Source organism: Manacus vitellinus, unplaced genomic scaffold (genome assembly GCF_001715985.3).
Source record: "Manacus vitellinus isolate BGI_N305 unplaced genomic scaffold, ASM171598v3 scaffold_2_pilon, whole genome shotgun sequence".
Classification (NCBI taxonomy): Eukaryota; Metazoa; Chordata; class Aves; order Passeriformes; family Pipridae; genus Manacus; species Manacus vitellinus.
In genome coordinates this window covers 7,638,230-7,649,631 of record NW_021940208.1, presented here as the reverse complement: position 1 = coordinate 7,649,631, position 11,402 = coordinate 7,638,230, and positions in this window count along the sequence as shown.

The following is an 11,402-nucleotide window of genomic DNA, read 5'->3' as shown; positions in this document are numbered from 1 at the left end:
TCCTCACAGCAGGTAAATGCAGAATTAGAGCTCACGAACTGCTTTTGCTTGTAATCTGTCTATTGTACTTGAAGTCATTTCAAAGCTGTATGTCATCATTTCAGATCTACATGAGCAAAATGAGATGTTTCTTTGTATTAGTCAGTGAGGCAAAGAAAAAGAGAGAAACCTTTTGAAATTTTTCATTCAAAACCGTCGAGGGGGGGGACATTCAACCTGTGTAATTCTGCGATATGTCAAAGTGCATCGGGGTCAAAAAATAACACTGCACAGTTCCTGAGTGGGAATGATGTTTACAGGCTTTTCTTTTACAAGTTCAGATTCTGCCAGGGACATTACATGAGAACTTACAATTTGTTCTTTATAACTAAGAGCTGTTTTGAATAGTAGCCAGGCAGTCCAGGCCAGGTTCTTCTTTTAGGCTCTGATGCATTAAGGATGGGCCTTGGGGCCCATTATGAGTTTTCTGTTGACTTCAGTCAGGGTTGGGTTACTTGGGCATCTCAGAGGCATAAAGGTGAGTCAACGGCAGACTCACTTCTCCTACCTCTTGCTGCAGTAGAGTGAAGGAGGGATGGCCAAAACAGCTGAGTTCACCCTGCTGCTCTCTGTTCCAGCACACATTTTGTGCTTGACTGTATTGCCTCTCCTTCATGAGACAGAGTGGGCAGCATGATATATTCAGAAGTGTTGTCAGATAAATAGAAGAAAGGTTCTGGGGCCAGTCGAGCATCTTCCACAGAGAGGATCTTACAGATACCTAACAGGATCCAAGGTACCTTTCAGATCTAAGCATTTTAAAACCTGCCTCAACTCAGTCTCCTGACCAGCAAGGACAGCTTTCGCCTCACTTGTGATTTCCATTCCCTCTGTCCATGGACATGCTCTCTGAAAGGCAGGCAAAGGCACAGTGTACCCTTTCTTCCCTCCCTGCCCTCTCACTGTTGAATCCCATCCAAGTTTACCTGCCAATATCCACTGATCTCTGCCAGCATAAACAGTGGCCAAGGGCCACAGGGGCTGCAGTTCCACTTATGAGAAGAGCAACCATAAGAGATCAGTTTGGTCCAGAAAACGTATGGAAGTGGCCAAAATGGAGGCATGACCAAAGCAAAGCAAACACCTACAGAAATGATACTTGTATGACCCCTCCAAATACTGCAGAACCATGACAGGACCACCTCTGCCTTCCCCGGCTCCACAGCCTGGGTGGAGGGCAGCAGTTCAGACCCTTTGAACATGGTCCCACAGGGATGCAGGGTCCAGCATCATGAAGGACAGGCATCTGCCTCAGCTCTGTCCATTGGGCACTGAGATACTGCAGCCTTTAGGAGCATCGGGCAGAAATAGGACCTAGTCACCACCAAAGGGCAAGGCAGAGGCAATGCTGTGGACAATGCCAGGATGAGTAAGATGACTGAGGAAATGGAAGGAAGTGTGTTCTCTACTGAAACCCCCAAATTTGGAAGATGGCTTCCACCCTGTCGTATCTCTGCTTTCTTGGGATCTGCTGTTTCGTGAGCTGAAGATTAAGGCTTGCAGGCTCATAGACACTCTCTGGTTATTGTCTATGAGGCTGGGATGTGAAGTCATTAAAAATAACTCCTCTTGCCACTACCCAAGTAACTCGGTAGGGTTGAATGGCTGTAACCCAATTTGACCTTTTGTCATTCTGAGTGCTGCTATTATGAGGCTGCAGTTTCATGATTTGTGGAGAGTAAATTCCCCTCCAAACAAAGGCCAAAACAGAGCCAGGGCCTCATACACACCTCTGGGAGAGCAGGGTGGGATGGCTATGTCTGAGGTCTCTCAAAGCTGAGGCAGCCCCAAAACCACCATGTTTCTAAGGGGGCCCTGTCACTGGGAATGGCTGAGAACCTTCCACCAGGAGACTCGTCTGGAGTGAAGATTTTTCACTGCAGTCTGTCAACATTTGGGCAAAGTGTGCCTTTGTAGGTGAGATAAAGTTTCTACTCCTGATGGAAAAAGGAGGGAGAGGAAAGGGAGAGAGGCTCAGAGCCTAAGAATCCTAACACTTAGATGTCTTAATTAAAGGTAAACTTTTGCTTTGGGGTGGCTGTGGTTAGAGCAGCAGGCAGAGATCTGACAGCACAGGCTAAATAGAGAGAAAAAAAAGACTCTTTCTTTCTTTCTTCTTCCCACCCCCCCAAACATTCGCTTTGGCCTCAATCTGAAATGGCTTTGAAACTGCAGACACCTTCATGTAAATGTTCTTAATATAGGGGAAAAAAAGTCCACTGTGTGACATTTGTAATCCTTCTGATTTAGATGTTTTAATAATGTGGGAGTTTATCTTGGAATATGTGGCTGACCTGGAATTGAAAGTACATCTCTGCCAACGTAAGGCTAGAGCTCAGGCAGAAGACTTAAATGTAATAGTATAATATGTGTCTGTATGTATATATATATATACATATACACATATATAGACATATATATATGTCTATATATGTGTATATGTATATGACACATCTTTAAATAATCATAAACTCCCTTTAAAAATTATTTCATTCCGAATTAAAGGTATAGACAGCATCTGATTGGCTCAGACACTATAGACTGGTGCCCCATGATATATTCATTTCCTATTCTGGTGTGGTTAATTGGGTATTTCAATTTAATTACCACAGTCAATAGCACTTTCAGTTGAGCGTCTTAAGTGTTCACTTAATTTACTGTAGATTTAATAAGGCAGCGGTTGTATGTAAAGCTGTTAACCATCTGGATGGGCTGCAAAGCCCATCTCTTTTCTTGGGTAGCTGGAGCTTGATCCAAGACACACTGATGTCTACAACAGTCTTTCTGTTGACTTCAGGAGCTCAAGACCTAGGCTCCCTAGGGAGCAGGGAGGTGGACAAATGCATCTGGCTGTGGGCTTCCTGGCTGACCTGTGTGAGGGTGGTTTTTTGAAGTGTTGTTTCTTTTCTGTAGGCAGTCTCATATAGCAGTAATGGCAGGAAGAGCAACTCATGACTCGGGACTTGGTAATTGGGAGCTGATCCTTTTTGGTTAGGATTTTAAGTGAAATTTCAAGAGGCTTCTCACAGCCTGGGTAAGCAGGCGGGTCACACCTAGGAAAATGTAAAATAAACACGCCAATTTGACAAACCTCATGCAACTGAATGATCTATTTTACCCCTGTCACAAGGTCTGGCAGAGATGTTCCTCCTCTCTCCACCTCCTATGACTCACTAGCTCATGCCGTGGGTCAAGAAATAGGCAGGTCTGCAGATTTTCAGATCACTAACCTGCTGGGGAGAAAAAAAGAGGCAGCCACTAGATATCAGCATTGCCTCTCGTGATTTCAGGGACTTTCATAAATGGGAGCATGATTTGTTTAGGCAAAGAATGATATAGCACAGGACTATGATTGTAGGATCTGGTCTTTATGGCCTGGGGATCTGGCCATCCTATCTTCCTGCATAGTCCTATTTGATAATCAGGCTTTGGTAAAATTGTAAAATACCATGGTATTGGATGTTTTAGAGATATACTGCTGCCTAATGATGCTGGCAGGTGCCTGAGTGGATTTCCAGGAACAGCTGGGTCAGGAGTGGCCATACATTGTGTGTGCCAATAATCCTTACCACAGAGACCATGTGTCGTAGATGGATCAGAAGAACCGAGAAAGAAGAGAGGTTTCTGGGCAGAGGATAAGTAGCCAGATTCCACATCTCTGCCATGGAACAAGCAGAAGGAGAGTGTTTTGGGGCATCTTAGAGCAACCCATCAGTGCAGGCCATGGTGACCCCATTGGTTGCCTCTTCCTCCAGTCAATGACTGAGTTTGGCCAGAAACCCCCGTTCATATCCTGCCCATTATATGATGTTGCCCAGACCCAGGGCCATAGCTGGCTGGCTGGCAAGCTGCATGTGACACAGGAGCCCCAAGTTCTTCAGGGCTGTGGGCTCCCATGCTCCCCAGGCTTGTAGTCAGCCTGTGTTTAAAAACAAGCAGTAGGAACGTTGGCAGGCACAGGACTCCAGCACATGAAATCAAGTGGAGAGAAATTCTGCTGCAGAAAGTAGGCAAAAGGCAACTGGAGATGAATAGGCTGCCTGACAGCTGGCAGACATGCAGCCTGTCTGCCATAGATGGTAATATAGGCACTGCAACTATTACGGCTTCTAAAGGCAAAAAAGCAATAAAAAGCTTTAACCTCTGCTACCTAGGAAAACAAACACTGGTTTCAGATGTTGTTGGTGGAGAGGAGCCTTTGTGATGCTTGTGACAGGCAAATGGTAGAGAAAACTCTGCTGAGTTGTGTTTGAAATTAAGGGCCGTGAGTGCCTGGATTTGTGCTTTATTTGTATTAGTTACACAGCCAGTTTAAAAAATTATATTACTGCTGTTATTATAAAGATATTGCTATCACTACTGTTATTTTTTTTAAACATCAAGAGAGCCTGGACAGCTAGTCTTTATTTCTTATGTGAATGCAAACAGCATTTAGATTTTTGTGGAGATCAGACACCAGACACATTCCTACATTCTTGTCCGATGTTCAATATTTTTCCATGAGTCAAGGAGAACAAGAATGGGCATATTGTGTAAATGCAAAACTCTGCCTTTTTAAACTGACACGATGAATTTCAGCCCTGCCTCTTTGTCTCTCTTCTCCGAGCAGGGGCTTTTCAGCCTGCCAGATTTTGTTACTTACTATCCTTGAAAACAGAGGGAGGGAAAAGTCAGTCCTTGTTAATTCATTGTCCCAGTTACCTAGCAGTGCTGTATCCTTTAGGACTGCTGATATTTTTTTTATTTTTGCTTTTCTGAGATGGTGAAGAGCTGTGGCTTTCCTGCCAGCTCCATTCCCTCAGTAAAAGCCTGCAACACTAGAGGCACTTTAAAAAGAAGTGAAGAGTCTGTTGCAATAGGTGTCCAACAAAAGTTCCTGCTGCAATCTGCACTTCCAGTAAATGCCGGTTCATAATCCAGATTTCAGGGTTTGGGGCTGGTTCTTAATAAAACACTGATACAGGTCAGTGTAGCTGCATCTGTTTACGGCAACAGAAAATTTTGCTCACTGTTGAATTGGGATTCAATACAGATTCACAAACAAGGCCATGTATGCAGACAAATATCAGCATATAAGGGGTCCCTGGAATTTAAGTTTCACTTGGGGAATGTGGCAAAACGCTTTCCCACCTCTGTATTTTCGAGTGTGTGTGAAATGTGCCTGACTGATGACCTAAAGACTGAACTCATCCATGCCTGCCAGAGCAACAGCTGCCCTGGAGACTGCTCTGATTTGGTCCAAGTCCCAAGCAAGACTTCATGGCTAGCCTTTCCAAAGGCTTCTCCCAAGTGCAGACCACTATAGACAAAAGTCTGCATGAGAACAAAGACTTTTTTTCTGGACAGAAATATCTTTGATTTTTTTTTTTTTCAGATATTTAATCGGGTATAAAATGCTTATTTCCACTCCATAAATGAGAATAAATATGTATCTACCAAAGCCTGCCTGGTCTAAGTAAAATAAGGAAGCAAAGTTTCACTGATGTGCTTTCATAACCCTGAGTTTTTGGTTGGTTTTTCTGAGAGTGGAAATTTGGTGAGTGCCCTCTGAGCACATTTGACCCAGAGCTTCCTAGGTAAGGCTTGTGAAAGAAAGGGAAGCATATGAAGGGCAAAAGGAACTAATTAGCACCAAGAATGATGTGGTCATTTGTCCAATCTGCTACCTCTGGAGTTTCAAATATAGCACTTTGCTGTCCAGCCCTTCAACTGTAATGATTTCTGGTCACCATTAACTAGTTCTGTAAAGGTGAAAGATTTCACATTAGTTATGAAATGGAAAATTATATTTATCCAGGCTAGTGTTTTCGAAAGTATGTTGGGATCCATATTTTGACACCTAAATAGATGTCTGCTTTTCGGAGGCGCTGAATGCGCATTGGTGTCTTTCGGAATCTAGCTGGAAAATGGGGCTCGTTATTAATGTGTTTGACAGTGTCTAAATGCATGAAGAGTATTTTTCAGAAAAATACATAAAGTCCTTGTCATGGAACCTTATAATCAAGAAGAGAGAAACAAAGGCTAGCAAAGTCCATTTAAAGACTTGTGTATCTCAGTGAACTTAAGATTAGGCTTAAGGAAAAGCATAATGTAGAAATTCAGATTCATCTGATGCAGCATCAGTTTGATGGATCAGCCCTTTGATTTATGTCATTTAAAAACTACTGATCTGATACCTTCCCTGAAGGAATCTGCATAGAAATGGAGACTGACATTTCTCAAGTACATTGTCATTTATTGCTTTCATCTCCTCCTCCTCCCTCATCATATAGATTGTTGACTTGGAGATAAGTCAAATTTATGCATTCCCTCCATTTGTTCTACGTTCAAAATTTTCCAGTTACTTACCAAGTCTGTCTTAGAAGTGAACAACAAAAGGATGAGAGGCAAGGAACACAAACTGCTGACTAGATGTAAAGAAAAACAGGGGAGCTGGAACAGGGCCCAGAGAGGTTGTGGAGTCTTCATCCTTGGATGTGTTCAACACTTGCCTGGACAATGTCCTGAACAATCTGATGTAACTTTGTTGGTAGCTCTGCTTTCAGCAGAGCATGTAGTGACAGGACAAGGAGGAATGGCTTCAAGTTGAAAAAGAGCAGGTTTAGATTAGATATTTACTGTGAGGGTGGTGAGGCACCGGAACAGGTTGCTGAAAGAAGCTGTGGATGCCTCATCCCTGGAAGTGTTCATAGCCAGGCTGGATGGACCTCTGACCAACCTGGTCTGGTGGAAGGTGTCCCTGCCCATGGCAGGGGGGTTGGAACTAGGTGATCTCTAAGGTCCCTTCCAGCTGTAGCCATTCCCTGATTCAGTGATTCTATGTCCAGAGGTCCCTTCACATCTCTGTCATTTTATCCTAAAGGTCTTCTAAGGAGCTCTCCACTAAGGCCTTTGCCACAATACTTTTACTTTCTTTCTGTAAGTAACATGGTAAATGGGCAAGTAGCAAGTGAACTCTATGTGTTAGTGGTCTGCAGAGATGGAGTTTAAGAAATGTGGCTACAGAGCTATACAACTGCAGAGGGTTTCCACTGCATGACTCTTGGTGGGAACTGACTCTAGGTGCCTGAACTCCCTTACCCAAGTCAGCAGAGCAGTTGAACAGTTCTGCTTCTGGCCACACCTGAGGCATCATTGATGTGTAGACTACAAAAGTGATGTAGCACTGGTGGAACAAATCTCGTTTGTAGTTGAGAGATCCTTAGAGTCTTTGGCTGTGCCAAGGAATTCTGTTTCTTGGGATGGTTGTGGTACCTGTGTCCATTCTTGTAGGAATGTGTCCCCTTGTCACAGTGTGTTATGTCAGGAAGGAGACACTATTCCACTCAGTTATTGCCAAATAAAGAATTTTCTCATTTTGAATTTTCAAAGCCAGCGATCACAGTTGACTCTAGAAACAAACTCAAGGCTGCTGTGGAGGAAAATATGACTTTGATAAAGGCTTTTATATTTGAGAGGCCTAGAACTACTACCTTTTCAGTGTCGTTTCTATTCACATAAGTCAACTCCACGAGTGATCCATAGGAAAATAAGGCATATAGGATGCATCAGTTGTAATGAATCCACTTGTATCCCTTTCACTGAAAACTATCATAGGGGCCAAAAATACCTGAAAGTTTTGCGGTGACCCTTTGTCATTTACTACCATAGCTGGTGGGGATGGGCTGCTGACCAGGACTACCAGGAGCATCTTCATCAGCTATTTAGCACCCCGCTGTGTCTCATAAGATTCAGCAATGAGTCTAGGATCCCCTTGAAGAAAGCTGTAGGCAGGATGAAGGCATCCAGTACAAAGGCTCCCAGGAGACTGGATGGCTGCAGGGGCATGAGCGTCTGCAGCAGGGGATTGCACCAACAGTCTTAGTCACTGGCATTGCTGCTCCAAGCCACAAACCACGATGTGTGCTCAGCAGTAGGGCTGTGCCTTGGAGGGACAGGATAAAGGAGCTGAAGGGCTGCAGTGTGCAAATGACATCACCTCATCCCTGGGAAGGTTTGCAAGTCCTGCCTAGGTGTGGTCTCCTTGAACCTCTTTTGCCAAAGCAAATCTTTTTACAAAAGCCAGGCTTTTGCTATATGCAATATTCTCTTTGCTAACCAGAGAGAAAAAGAACAACAGAAAACTTATTTTCACTTTATTCAAAGATGTCTCCGTGCATTTGACTTGTGTACTTCTGCGAACATCCTCTCATCCTTTTGTGCAAATTCATTCTCTCCACTCTTGTTGTCATTTCTCACATTTCTTTTAAGCATGATCTTGTAAGCTTTTCAGTACCTGAACTGAGGAGATTTTTTCGTCTCATAGGTGCTTTTTTCTTACCCTGGACTGCTCCTAGTCCCCTCTATTCCCATTGACCTTTTCCACCTCCTGGAGCATTCCTTCCTGGGTGAATGCTTGTTTCTACTCAGCCTCTCTGGCCATTTTCTTGGATTTGGATACTCTCAACCTTCTCATCAAGATGGTACAAAAGAAAGACCAAATAATGAAAAATCACCTTAACATGTACTATTCCAAGACAACAAAGCATTTAGGGTTCCTGTAACCTGCTAGTGATCTTCCATAATGATTGTAATTCCAAATTGATCTTCCATATTTCATATTTCATCATCTTCTAGATACTGGTCAAATGAATCCCATTTTTACAGTTTTCTTCCAGACTTGTGTCTTTCTAAACCCTGTGGCATCTCATCAATAGCAATGACAAATATATCAGGGGAAGATACACAACCACCTTGATACGCCTGCGAAAACCACTACTCCTCCCCTTGCCTCTTTTTCCCCTGCTCACTGACAAGTGCCACCAGTTCCCATGAACCATAGACCAGTTTGAACCATGATATTTAATATTTTTCATCCCCTTCTACATATGGTATCATCACCTTTCATAAGTCAGCATCTTCTCGTTTCCAAACAAACATTAAGTCCCTCTTTAGATCTTGCTGAGCTTTGAATCTCTCATACAGTTCCTCAGAATCTATCCACTTTGGATGAAAAAGTGTATCATTTCACTGGGATTAAATTTACTGCAGATCAAGCTTGTTAAATAATCTCTCAATCTGCAGTTAATCAGAGTCTTATTATATAAACTTTCATCATTTTCTCTTTTATTTGTCCCTTCTATTGTCCATTCTCTTCATAGGGGTATCTTCAAAGCTTTTAAATTGTTGTTTCAAAATCCTCCAAAGCCCTCTAAATCTTTGCCTGTTCTGCTCATATCGGTCAAACTTTTGGTGGGTTGCATTTGGCCTGTCCTGACACTGCATGTTTAAGCTGAAGGTTTTGAAAATGGCTCTTAAGTACTGCTGTTACTTTATGTCCTTAATGGGATGAACGTGCATGATGGGGAGAGACAGGGTGAAGATGCTAATACAGGTCAAACTCAGCCATCAGGCAAGTGCAACAACCTCGTTAGAGACATTCTCTTACCACAGGTCTGAATTTGATCCTAAATATCACTTTTTCACTGAAGTTTTTGGCAGAGGATCAGGACTCCTTCCTTCTAACACGAAGCCATTTTGCCAGTTGCTCATTAATAGCATTAGCTGATGCATGATGGAAGGGCAGCTCTCATTGGCGTGGGCCCTCCTTGTCCTGGCTGATAGAGTCTGATGCTGGAAGCATGACTGGGTAATATGCTGAAGGGATCTTTCTTTTCCAATTGACAAGTGATGACTGTATCTCCTATGAACTGTAACTTGCCCTGCAGAAGACCTCAAGGCCAAATAGTTGGCTTGAGCATCCTGTGTGATTTGCAGAAAGAGAGAAACAGTCTAAGTATTTCCTTATTTTCCAAGGCTAGATAGATGGCTACTGTCTTCCTGCATTGATTGAACTTTTGATACAGAGTGTTGCAGAGGAGATAGGTGCTTAGACAGGTAATAAAAGCCCACATGTGGGCATGGATATATGCCCTAATGAGCCTACAAAGCCTTCACACAGACAGTTTGGGAGCAACAATGAGCAGAATACCAGGACCAGGCTGCTCTCAGCAGTCTTTCCTTAGGTGAAGTCTGCTGTGCTATTGATCTCTAAAAGGCAAATCAAATAACAGCAGTCACATTTTTAAGGATTAGGAGCTTCCTGTGCAAGACAGTATGTGTTTTAATACTTTAAGCTGACTTATGAAACTGGTAAACAATGTGGAGGGTGGTGTTGGATGACCTCTTTTACATGCCTGATCATCCTGTCAGCATTTATAATGCATTTGATATTTCCTTCTCATCAGAATAGGATCAGTTAAGCAGTTATATTTCCCAGACCTCAGATTGCATTAGGCTTTGTTTCACATTTCATAGTAATAAACGTTGACATAAATGTCTATAGATTTCACACAAAGTGATTGTTAATTTATTTGTGGTTGAAAAGGATCATTGAAAAAACCAAACAAAAAAACACACAACAGAAAAGACTTCTCCATAAGACAAATACACAGCTTGCAAGATAAGAAATGCAGATCTTTCATGCCTATTTGTTTTGCACACAGTAATGACTGCTACATTCTGATTAGCAATCTTGACCTAGTTAAAGTGCTATTATTTTTCTGTGTTCCTATTCTTCTGAAAGGCTGTGACTAGACATGATATTTTATAATCCATCAGATGTAAAATCTGCATAAAAAATATAATTATTGTGCTTCAGCAGCTTGGACCAGAGCCCTGACGTTATGTTTATAGGCAGTACACAGTGAATAATATGGATGCATTTTTAGGTTGGTATGTTCAGTTGGCAAGATACATAATTTTTCCATAAGTGAAGGTAAACTGTGGGATTTCTAACATGCTGATTACTATTCTAGCCTTTTTCCAGATAATGAGAATTAAGTGGATACTTGTCAGCCAAGGAACATCCTTATTTATTACTACAAATTCAGTTTTAGTGGCACTTATTACAGTAAGCAGGGAGGAAAACGTGTTGCCTCTCAGTCAGCATTATTATTGCTGGTGGTGCTTACACCCAAGGATCGACCTGACTCAGGACACCACTTCAAGAGGCCTGTATAGGCACCAAATCTCTTCTCAAACTGCTTATGATAAGAAGGACAGGGATGGGCCTTGGGAAGGTTTGGGATATGTAGAGCAAAATTCTCACGGCAGTAAACCTTGCTTCTGGTCATCCAAGTGGTCTCAGGAACTGATTAGCTAAATAGGAAAGGAGTGAGGCAGGGTGGAGGTGTGCTGTCTCAAGTGCCCTGCACTCACCTACAGTGTGGGGCTGAAGGCATCTGTGCCTCCTCATCCTCACTGCTTAGAGAGAGCAGTGGGTCCCCTTCCTGTGAACACAGAGGGGGCGGCAGGAAGCACCTGGAGCTGAGCCTGTGCAAACCAGATTGGAGAGAGAAACAGCATCTGCTACTCTTGCACAG